Source organism: Cydia fagiglandana, chromosome 18 (assembly GCF_963556715.1).
Source record: "Cydia fagiglandana chromosome 18, ilCydFagi1.1, whole genome shotgun sequence".
NCBI lineage: Eukaryota > Metazoa > Arthropoda > Insecta > Lepidoptera > Tortricidae > Cydia > Cydia fagiglandana.
The window spans coordinates 2,924,247-2,937,128 of NC_085949.1; the positions used below are offsets into that span (position 1 = coordinate 2,924,247).

The 12,882-nt window shown below is 36.3% G+C and overlaps 1 protein-coding gene across 1 annotated transcript in view; it reads left to right on the plus strand.

Annotated features, from left to right (window-relative positions):
- LOC134673238 (neural cell adhesion molecule 2-like) overlaps nucleotides 1–12,882 on the plus strand; it is a 448,161-nt gene that overhangs the window by 175,294 nt on the left and 259,985 nt on the right. The window lies entirely within an intron of this gene.

Here is a 12,882-nt window from a genome sequence, read left to right on the forward strand (position 1 = left end):
AAAAAAAAAAACAAATAAAGCAAAAAGAAAACGGTCACCCATCCAAGTACTGACCCCTCCCGACGTTTGCTTAACTTTGGTCAAAAATCACGTTTGTTGTATGGGAGCCCCATTTAAATCTTTATTTTATTCTGTTTTTAGTATTTGTTGTTATAGCGGCAACAGAAATACATCATCTGTGAAAATTTCAACTGTCTAGCTATCACGGTTCGTGAGATACAGCCTGGTGACAGACGGACGGACGGACGGACAGCGAAGTCTTAGTAATAGGGTCCCGTTTTACCCTTTGGGTACGGAACCCTAAAAACCACGTTTATTGTATGGGAGCCCCATTTAAATCTTTATTTTATTCTGTTTTTGGTATTTGTTGTTATAGCGGCAACAGAAATACATCATCTGTGAAAATTTCAACTGTCTAGCTATCACGGTTCGTGAGATACAGCCTGGTGACAGACGGACGGACGGACGGACGGACGGACGGACAGCGAAGTCTTAGTAATAGGGTCCCGTTTTACCCTTTGGGTACGGAACCCTAAAAAACATTTATCTTTAGTAGCAACCAAATCCCCGATCACTGCCTGATGAGGTCAATCTTGAGACTATTAAGATTTATTCATTAACAAAACTACTACTATTAAAATGAATAAACTTAGGTATAAACAGTTATAATTATAATGATTTATGGCAAAGACTAGTAAAATTAATATTCCAAGAAGTCGCAAAAATATTAAATTCAAACTGTCATCATTTCCCCCTTAAAAAATCTTTTTACTGTTAAGTTTATTAAAAAAAATAATTACGATTGAAGAAAGTTAATGTAAGAGTCACTCAACCTTCCTAAGTGCTCATTTAATGTCACTTATTAACTTAAATTAAGCGAATGTGATGTTCTTCATTCTTATACAAGCTTTGAAATTAATTTTCTTTGGAGGCATGATGTAATTTTATTGAGTAGGTAAGTGGGTAATTGTTTTGAGATTGTTAATTTAACGACTAAAAGGCAATTTTGTTTTATTTTTTAATTAAAATTTTTACAACAATAAATTACAAAGAGGCAAAACAGATTTATTTAAAAATAGAATTAATTATAACATTTTCAACCTTATTCTCGTCTATATATTTGGATTTTCGAGAGCTTGCTCAAACGTTTGAGGAAAATCATGACGTGTAGGTAGTTTAATGAAAAAAAAAAATACTAACTGTAGAGTACTTTCAACAACTTGGAGGAAAGATTATTGCGAAAAAAAATTTGGTTCTGCGACCAATGCCCTGTTCATCAAAAGCTTGTAACTTCTAATACAAGTGGAAGTCCCTTTCTAACAAAAGCTGTCAAAAAGGGACTTCCACTTGTATTACAAGTAAAGTTGGGATTAGTCCAGTTTCGTATCGATGCTTATTACTCAAAATCAATTACTAAACTTCATGATGTTGCTTTCGTAAATATTTATTTAATTAGCCCATTTAGTCAGTGTGTCCCACTGCTGGGCAAAGGACTCCCCTCTTTCCTGCCACTGTGATCAGTCCAATGCATACTTCTGCCACTCCTGACAGAATATATCGAGATTGTCCCGCCATCTCATCTGAAAAATTGTTACTTGAGATTATACACACAACAACACATGCAAGAAGTGAGGTTTTTCGTACCGTACTACAACATTAATCAAAGAGTTTCTTCAAGTTAAGCTTAAAGTAAATATCATGCACGTTAATATCATTCACTCATTCGTTCATTCGTACCAAAATGTAGCTTAGTAAAGTGTCATTCTATAGAACTTGCTATGTAAACAAAAGTCCCTAGTAAATTCATCATTTTTGACAGTTTCAATATGGCGGTTTGTTTACATAGTTAGCAAGTTCCATAGAATAACACTTTAGACTGAATGACTTCGATTTATGGTTCGGTTCGGTCTGTGAGACCGAAGTAAACTCTGAGACGCACCTGACTCCATTGTTCTAGCGGATATTTGTGAAGTTTTTCATTCACGACAAACTCCTCACAATTGAGAATTCAGAATGTTCGATACTCTAAAGGAATGGTAGTTGTTGTTGGTTTGAATTTAACGTACTTTTTGTAGTTTCGCTTTGAATATTTACAATAAAAACTCTCTGGAATTCACTTTTATTTTTGCTATTAAACTATTTACAGGTTTCACGAAAAAACCTTTGATGTTTCGTTGTGGTAGCACCTACGTTAAAAAGGATACAACATTAAATTGATTCATATTAGAGGACTATTATTATTACATTTTCCCAATCCTATATTCTGTATATGTTCTAGATCTACCTAAGTAGAATGGCAATAAGGATTGTGTTGTGTGTATTTTAAAATAAACAACAAATCTAGTATTTGGCGCCATCGCATCGTATACGATTCATTAATTATGCATTTCATATAGGATACCTACTCAAAAATGTCAAATTGCATTACAACATTCGGTCGGACGAATCTGATAATCAGATACTTTTGACATCGTCGATCTTGAAATTGAGCCAACCGTTGCAAGTGCCCAGCCAATCAGAAAGCATAACTGACAATTAACGGAGCATTGGACCAATCACGATCTATGTTCACAAGCACTATTGACCATTCGCATTGAGATTCCATATACTCGTTTTTAGGGTTTCGTACCCAAAGGGTAAAACGGGACCCTATTACTAAGACTTCGCTGTCCGTCCGTCCGTCCGTCCGTCTGTCACCAGGCTGTATCTCACGAACCGTGATAGCTAGATAGTTGAAATTTTCACAGATGATGTATTTCTGTTGCCGCTATAACAACAAATACTAAAAACAGAATAAAATAAAGATTTAAATGGGGCTCCCATACAATAAACGTGCTTTTTTACAAAAGTTAAGCAACGTCGGGAGTGGTCAGTACTTGGATGGGTGACCGTTTTTTTTGCTTTTTTTTTCGTTTTTTTTTTGCATTATGGTACGGAACCCTTCGTGCGCGAGTCCGACTCGCACTTGCCCGGTTTTTTAATAATCAGTTGCAGTGGCTCGTTATAGAGAAAGCTGTACGGATATGATGATCGTATTTGTCTACGTGACAGCGTGATAAAACGGTGTCCGTCTCTTTCTATACCGCAGAGTTAAAAAGTGACAGTTGTTTTATCACGTGGATAAATGTGGCGATCCATAATAGGCTTGCTGATTAGATTGCCCGTGCTTGAGATTTTAAGTGAATATTGTACTTTTTAATTTTCACATCTCTCGATATCGTGTTGCCTCCGGCCAATTGTTTAGGGAGCTGTCTAAGTCATCCCGCCATCTCCGCGCCTGTGCCTGCCCCATCCACGCTCCTCAAACTTCTATGAAATTATGACGACTAAATAACACTTGCACTGCGTATGCTGTCAAAATCGTTGCAGACTGTTCTTGGTCTAGGACATTGACTGTTTTCGTGTATTTTGCTAATTGTCAAGAACTCATTTTTAACTGTTTTTAAACAATTGAAAAGGTCAAAGTCAATGCACTCATACATTCTGTCAAGCTTCCAAAGTCAAAAAAAATTAATCATTAAAACATCCAGTTCGCGTTGAAAGTTCTCAGTCACTTCCACATCTCGAGGAAGCAACTTTGAATTACTTTTCGCAGTTGAAAGCATAATGAATCGGGGCCGTCCGAGATATTTGCTCCAGAGTTGGGAATTTCTGTGCAAAAGGCGAAAGTTGTTCGACAAAATGATTTCTTTGGAGCTCGAATCGTGCTTGGAAATCTTTTGTTCCGAGCATCGTGGGGAAAAAAATATATTAAATGACAACGTCTCAAAATAAACACAGAAACGACTCCCGAATGTCTAATGACACAACTTTATGACACGCACGCGGGGACAATTAAAGCCGAGCCACACCGGCTTGCGTGTGCGTGACGTGCGCGTGTGCGTGCGCTAAAATGTTGGAGCCGCACACGCACACGTCACGCAAGCGGTGTGCCAACTCTCATAAGGATCTGTATACTACAACGCCGCACGCGCACGTCACGCACACGCAGCCGGTGTGCACAGGCCTTTAGTGTGAGGGATTGCTCAGGGTTGTAACAAAACAAGATCAAAACCTTAACAAATTGTTATATCTCTTTGACATGGGTATCTGTAGAATTTTTTTTTGCTATCTTTAAAGATGAATAACGTACAGTCAGCATCAGATATACCTGAGCGGGTAAGGTGTCCAAGAAAACATATACACTTCAATCGTCACAAAAATAAGGACATCTAAGTTGTCATTTTAGCATAGGCTTTCAGTTCGTCACATATATCTTAACTTCTGAGTTTTTCTTTAACACATACACCCTTATTTAATCACAATGACAATAACGGTTAGAAACTCAGTGGTAACTAAGCACTCAAATTCAAGCTGCTGTCATTAATACCTACACACACTGCCAATCACGTACGTCAGCAGCCAGGGTGCCACCAGTAAGTTGCTAAGCAGTTGTTATTTCAATGGTAACTAAGCATCAACATTTTTTCTGTTTAACTTTTAAAAAAATACTGTAGCAGCTACGAATTGACACCTCCTTTCTTAAAGAAGTATTTTATCGTCAAGTGTCAAACTTAGACAATAAATAACCCTTTCCGACCGGTTCGGTATAATCCTGCAAACTATTTTTAAAAAATCCTGTCCGCAAGCAAATCATCTTTTCGAGCTCAAACCTATTCCGATCTAAACTGCAGATATTAGAGACACGTTTGAGTACTAAATACCGTCAATGGCATCAGTCGGTCGCAAGACAGTGGTGAAGATGGTGGCGTAATTTGGTGTGAGTAGTGACACACGTAAGTTCATAATATCGTATAATTTTGGTATCAAAGTTGCTATTTAATACTTAATTATTACAGTAAAAGAGTTAAATGAGTTTATTAAGCACAAATTAGCGCAAAAATATGTTATTTAGGGAAAATTACATGCTCGTAAAAAATAAGTGCACGAATTTGTGGGTTCGGCCGTAGCCCGTGACTCAATTGTCATAACTATTTGCAAGTTTGTGAGTATCCGGCTTTTGCGCAAAAACTTAAATCATAATAGATAGCATATGTTTGATCATTTTATAATATATTCCGTTTCTTAGGTTTGTATGTTTTAAGACGTCCATTAGGAGCCAGACAAACTCTTTGAATTTTGTGTTATGGTGATATAGGTATCAAATATTGAAGAAGATTTTACGACGACTTCATTCCCCTTATTCGCTTTTGGAATGGATTCACTATGAAAGCCAAGAATCAGACGATGTTCTAGCTTCGCTGTGTCAGGTCGTGGTGTATAAAACCCGTCCAGTAGGGCTAAAAGCATGGTGATTATAATTCTGCCGGACTTATGCTTGAATTCGGTACATCCATATAAAGCAGTTTGGCTGTGATATTATGTCACTGGGGTTAGGTCCAGCTGTTGGTCTATACTCGATCTTTTCTCGAAGTATATGCCAAGGTAGTTAATTTATATCGTCATAGATTCTTTACAACTATATTATTTGCTGTAAAACTCAATCATAGCAGATGACACAGCACGGGTAAAGTAATGGTGAATCGAATAACTGACAGATCGAGTTTGACATTCAAAGACGACAATGATATGTGACGTGGAGAGAGTCGGCTGATGATGACAAATTAAATAACGTTCTAGTTAACTGGAAAGACAGTAAATTATGTTCCTCGACTTCTAACTGTTCAAGTTTTCAGGCACAATCAATATTAGGGTTGTGAAGAGATGAGAGAAAAAGATTCGATCAAATCGTTGATGTAACAGCTCCAGAATTAGTTATAAACTATATTAAACATATGTAAATACTTTCTTTTTACTTGTGAATGAATGAATATTCATTTTATGAGAACTTTTTCAACGATTTCTATATGATGTAGGTAGTTGAATTGAGATTACTTTATAATTGTTTTCAATCATTCTACAATCGTTTCGGTGTTGATTCTTAAAGAGAACTGTGATGATTATGTAAATTCTGTCACTTATTATTATACTAGTGTATTGTTGTGTAAAATGTTGCGTTTTTTTCATATCATTTTACAAATCCAAATGAATTTGCACGTTCGTGCATTTACAGATAAATCCTGAACGTCACTTTCGTGCATGCGATTTTTTTTATCATGAAGGGTCGTTGGATTTTTTTTATCATTTTTTACGTGTATTTTATAACAAATGAAAACGGTTCACATGTATTTTTTATTAGTTTTTCCAAAATATTTTTCCCGGCCGTAAAGGGATAAGTAGGTTTTACGAGAATGATAGGTTATTTATTTTAACTGTCATAGGCGGCCGTTCTTCCAAATCGTAGAGCATATTATATGTTAATATATTGATTTAACCCGCTTATTGTACTAAAATATACTATATAGTACTAAAATACGATGCTCCGAATCGATCAAGGAACGAAAATAATAGAATTGAAACTTAACACATAAACCTTATGGCTTTGTAATAGAGGCTAGCCGTTAAAACCATCACTGCCATGCATATACACGTACGTAATATGCTAACTGTCGACCATAGGAATGACGAATTTTGTTTTTACAACTTAGCAGCGAGGATAGAGTATACAGAGTTATATGTATACTTACAGTATGTATCAGAACGAAAGGCCAAGAAAGAGACCCATTAATGTTTAGGTCATACTGAGCAACTTTTACTATGGGACCAACCCCGAAACCCCGGAAAAAAATTACTCTCCCATAGAAAATTTCAACATGAGGCCAGCAAAATGTATGAAAATTCCAAGTATTTTTCCGCGTTTTCGGGGTTGGTCCCGTAGTAAAAGTTGTTCAGTACCTATGACCTAAACATCTTTCTTGGCCTTTCGTTCAAACTAACGTTCGTACTAACAATAAGTTCAAAGATATACAGTATGTATCAACATACCGTGTATCTTTGAACTTATTGTTATTATAACCAGTATAACCTAGCAGTAAACATCAAATGGCATTCCGCACAGGAGTAATCTAAGGAACGCTTACTGCGGGTTCAAACCTACAACGTCCTGATAGAAAGTCGTACATACTCTACATGTGACATATCTTCAAAAAACATATAAACGTATCCGAAATTAATATAAAACCACAAATTAAGTAATAATAGAAATGAAACCCAAAAAAAAAGCTGTAATCTCTAGGTGCATCCGACTGAGATTTGAACCCGCGGTCTCTGCTTTGAAAAGCAAACGCCTTAGTAACAAGACCACAACGTGCCTTGACAATTGGTTCTAAATTCGGCTTCAGTTAGCTTTCGCTAATATGTGTCACTCATTCGTTTTGATGATTCTATTAAATAAAAGAAATAGTTTGCAGTAAGCTGACTGACAGGCCTCTGTCAATGGTTGAAGGGCAAAACTTGAGATAGATGTATGTGATGACAAGACTGTACTGCTTTCGATGATTGTCAAAACGCTTTACCTGAAATTAGCATAGCTATTATTCATTCAATATACGACCATACATGTATGCTTTAAACGTCTATTTTTCCATATTGTTCAGATATATTTGACACATTGACCGCTTAGATACCAATGATTTTTTGACAGCTAAGGTATCAATGATTTGTTGTAAGTGTAGAAATTAATGAATAGCGACTGTTAAGATATTTGTGATATGTTGAGCGCTCACAAGTAAATGCTACCATGACAGTCAACAACTTTTTGACAGTTTAAACGTTTACCTCTCTTTGAGCACCTGGAGTGTATAGCGTCTTCTGCTGCTGACTGTACCACCCCTGCATAGAAGTTTGAATACAGAGGTGGTACCTTTTCTCTGCAGCTGAGTGTACAAGCGGTTGCTGGTTGAATGGTTGCTGTGATGGTCAAATATACTTCAGCTTGAAGTAAGATCTTGAAAAGAGGAGCAATGTGCGGAATAAACCTTTCCTAAATTTGAACTTATTCACGGATGTAAGGGTAGGATGTCATTGTGTGGAGGTTTTGGGCTTATTACGGACCTTTGAACTTGACCTTGAATAAATTTTGCCTTTGTTGATAAAGAGGCCGGTCCTGGTTTAACGTCTTGTTAAGGTTTTGATATTTTTATAATAAATAAATATTTGGAGACAACACAAATCGACCTAGTCCCAAACTAAGCAAAGCTTGTACGACACCCACACTGTTAACTGTACATCGGTGGACCTTATGCCTTTTGTAATAAGGTCCACCGACGTAAACAGCAGTTGCTGTTTGTACTATGGGAACTAGGTGACGATACGATAATAAAGAAACACGTGACAGTGTAATGCATACTTAAAAACACAGAAAACATGCATAACTTCAGGAACAATTTGTGATAAACACACAAATTAATGGCCTTACTATGATTCGAACCCGGAACCTCCATATTAGTAGGCGAGGTCACTACCGACTAGGCTAACTAGGAATGCTAGGATGTCGTTACGACGGTAACAATCGCTCACACTGTTTGGTCCTCGCGCGTGCACGTTTTAAAGTGGTGTCATTAGACGTTTTGCTAGCACTTATGGGTGCGCGTGTGATGCACTGCGAGTGTCAAGGACTCACGTCACATCACGACATCAAAACTATAACAAATTATTTAGATAGAATCGGCCTGAAAGTTTATATTATTTAAATGTGTTTAGGTAAACAAAAAGTCATATCTAAAATAGGTCACAAAGTGGTCACAAAGGCATGTTTATGTCTGGATTTGCTTCTTATTATCAAGCAAAGAAAGTTGATTTTTATGTTATTTTGTATAAAAGCTTTGTTAGATTTACAGTTTCATTTTTACGACAGTTGAAATATCGGTGAATTGTGTTCTTTTAGGCGCTGTGTGTTTCAATTACGAATACGGTAACATTTTTCTTATATACTCAAGTCTTGAGTAATTTTTGTTAATTTCAGCAAATATATTCCGCATTTTTTCATGGCTCTGTTCAGATTTCTTAAACACGCCAAGCCTCAAGTTTGAATTTTTCTGAAAACACGTGTCTAATTAAGTTTGTAAAAATTAAGTTAATTTATTGTCCTGTTTTCTTCACAAAGCCCGAAATGTTTATATCTCGTGAGACGAAGCAGATGTTCAGAACTCACACAAATAAGTCCTAGCGCTGTTTTATATCATGGTTTATTGGATTTGATGCGAGCTTCGGAGTTAAGTTCTTTTTACTATTAATCTGGATACTAGGATAGTGTTTAGCAAAAATGTGCTAACCCACATTCATATTTATTGCAATAAAATGTCAAATTTAAGCGTCAATTTATTGACTTGACATATTTTTGCAAAATAAATGTGGGTTGACACATTTTTGCTAAACACCATCCATTATTGTAAGTACCTAGATACACTAAAATTACTCGGAGATTTACTTTAAGGTTTTATTAAATTCATATGTAGGGAAGTCAGGCAAATCAGACCACATTTTTTATGATAAATTAGTAGATACAACTTTTTAACCAGGCACAGGAAAATACCTAACATAACTGGGCAATTATTTATAAAATAAAGAGGTAATAGAATCAATTATAATATTTATTGGAGTACCTATATTTAACGGACACATTACGAAAAATTATAATCGCCTTCTTATGGGGGCGAATCGTAAAAACTCTGTTAGAGAATTATATTTATTTTCAATTATATTTCCACAGTATACATATTACAATACAAAAATACATATTACAATTAGAATTACAATTAGAATACGCGTCTAAATCTTTCCGTTGGGATCCATTTTCTAGGTAACATTTAATACCAAAAACCAATATCCTGTTTAAATGTAACGAAAGTAACTTCTACTTGGTACATAGTAGAACATTGTAATTTTAATATGATCAGGTTCAGTTTTCCAAAGTTAGACCAAACACAGCTCTCTGCATGTGGATAGTAAAACAACCAACGTTTGTTTTATCGAGGCGAGACTTAATCGCGTACGAATACGCTTTTAAAACAAATGAAAAATTAATTATGAAACTGGAAGTTTGGACACGTATGTTTTCTTGAATAATTTTACGGTTTAGACTCACTTATTTTTAGTCACTCGCGCGACATGTTTCGGAGAGCCTAGGTCTCCTTTATCAAGCACTAACAGTGCGAGCAACGTTCACGACGGCCGTGTATCGCGTGCGTGGTTGTGTATCGCGACTTTATGTTTTCATTTGCATCCTTTGCACTTTGATTATTTTTCTAAGGTGGTACTATATATATATATATATATATATATATATACAATACAATACAATACAATACTCTTTATTGCACACCTCACATACACGTAGTTTACAATAAATGGACAATAACATAAACAAAGACAGTAGAGGTAACAACAGGCGGTATATATATAAATATATATATACTATGTAGGAGAAGCCATACACCTAACAATGAAATGGTCGCAATCGCAACCTATACCAAGCGACCAAAATGTCGTAACCGCCGTAAAGTTCATGGCGCTTACGAGTTTAGATCACGAATTTCACGCTCCGCTTCTATGGTTTGTTGTCAAAACAACAACAACTAATGGCGCAAAATACAGATTCTGTGTGCCGGTCTTCTTTTTTTCTCTCACAACGAATCCCATCATCTTCTTTAAGCTCGAAGCATGGTGCATGATAAGCCATTTCGAAAGAGGACCTGACATCTAAACGATGTGTGAAAGATGTCAGAAGTTAGTTATCATTTGCGCTGTCATTTCGCTCAAACTCGAAAGGATATGTGATAAAGGATATGTACGAGACGGACATGAACCCCCTTATTCATAAATGTTTACTAAAGTTGTCAAGCCGATAATAATCGTTTGTTGTGATGTTCTTTCCGACGTATTGGTATGATGGAAATGGGACAAACGATTATTATCGGCTTGTTATTAACTTTAGTAAACGTTAAACGTTAAATAAGGGGGTAAGTACTTAACTTAATAAATATGCCTCTCAATCGGGCCACTGTTTTGATTCCAATATTTCTCGCACATTAGACTTTGTATTCAATTACTGGTATCGCGAGCCGAGCCTTATGTCGTAAAAAAGTTAAATACCACTGGAATTCGTGTTTGTGTTGACAATAAAAATGATGGTGACCTATATTTACTCGTATATACCTTACAATTATTCCCCATATCCCCCTAACAAGTCATTAAAGCAACAAGATGCCACTTTGAGTCGCGTCATACAATAAACTCTCACACACTAATTGGATAGGTATGACGTGTCACTTTATATGCGATGTGACGCGCGATTCTGTATTGTATTCACATTGCATAGCTCTAGTGAAAAGGGTACTAGTAACTTACATTCTTTCACCTGCGCTGCGCAAGACTTGTACTCAGTTGTACCCTTTTCAATAGAGGCGCTCATAATATATGTGACGTTATCTATGAAAAGGGACCTTATTGTCGATGGCGCTTACACCATTATGAACGATGCTCCGATATAAATTCAATGCCGCGCGACGCTGTGCGGCGTAAGCGCCATCAACAATAAGGTCCCTTTTCATAGATAATGCCTCATATTATATTGTATTATGTTCCCGAAACGAGAAGAATGCGTGTAGGTACCAATTTTGAAATTTGTGATATAAAATAAAGAACTATATGTCGACCCGTCTGGCCTAGTGGGTAGTGACCCTGCCTGCGAAGCCGATGGTCCTGGGTTCGAATCCTAGTAAGGGCATTTATTTGTATGATGATTCAGATATTTGTTCCTGAGTCATGGGTGTTTTCTATGTATTTAGGTATTTGTATATATCGTTGTCTGAGTCCCCACAACACAAGCCTTCTTGATGAGCTTACTGTGGGACTTAGTCAATCTGTGTAAGAATGTCCTACAATATTTATTTATATAACTTATCGTCAACCCAGTTAAGTAAGGGTCTCGATAATAAAATTATCGTTTTTTAACAAGGTTTAACTTGATATTTCTCCGTGTGTACATAATCATAGAGTAAACGGTTACCAATTTTTGAATCATTCGCCTTTTTCGAATTTATGAAATCGGACTGTCTAACTGGTAACTTATAAACACTACAACATAAACAACATTAACAAAATTGTCAAATCTAACAATCCCCTGATAATCATTTATCCATATCCGTCATTTTAACATTCCTATTTCTTAGAAAGAGACAAAAAGCAGAGTTTTGTAAAAGGATGCTCTTTTATGAATAAAACGGTAACTTTCCAGCTTTTCACGAGAGATTTTAACTCAGCTGACAAAAGTGAATGCCACATATTTCCAGAACAGCGATTTTTAAAGGTAATTAATAATTATTTCATACAATTAGCTAGGAAAATCAGTGCCGGATTTAGACATTTGCCGCCCGTAGGCTATGCCGATTTTACCGCCCCTATCCGCCTCGCTTATAGGTTTTTTAATAGTACATTACTACAGAGGCCGGAACGAAAGGGGTTGACGGCCGAAGACATATAGACGGCCGAGCGAAGCGAGGCCGGATAGGTCTGAGCGCGGGCAACCCCCATTTCCCTCCGAGGTATGTATAGTGCTTTTCTCAAACATGCAATGAAATAAATAAAATAAAAAATCCACGAAACGCTAGTTTTATTCATAGAAATAACTAAAAGTAAACTACACCCAAAATATAACCAACACGTACCTATATCATTATCACGCGTATGTTTTACACGAGTCGTGTATTTTTACTACCCTTATATTTTCACGTATCTTTGATTTTTTCGCCTTGTATCCGTCTGACTGTCGTTTTCGTCACATAAGTTTACATAGTCTTTCATGTTGATATCATGTTTCACATACATTGTTGCTTTATGCATGGAGTAAATAAGTATAATTTCCACAGTGTTGACGAATTATTCATTTAAAATATGCCACAAAACTGTTTCTAATAAACTGTAAGCCATTTTTCTTAGTTTCTCAAATAATAAAATTGCCATAAGCAACCATATACATACTTCGTCTTTGACTTGGCGGCAGAG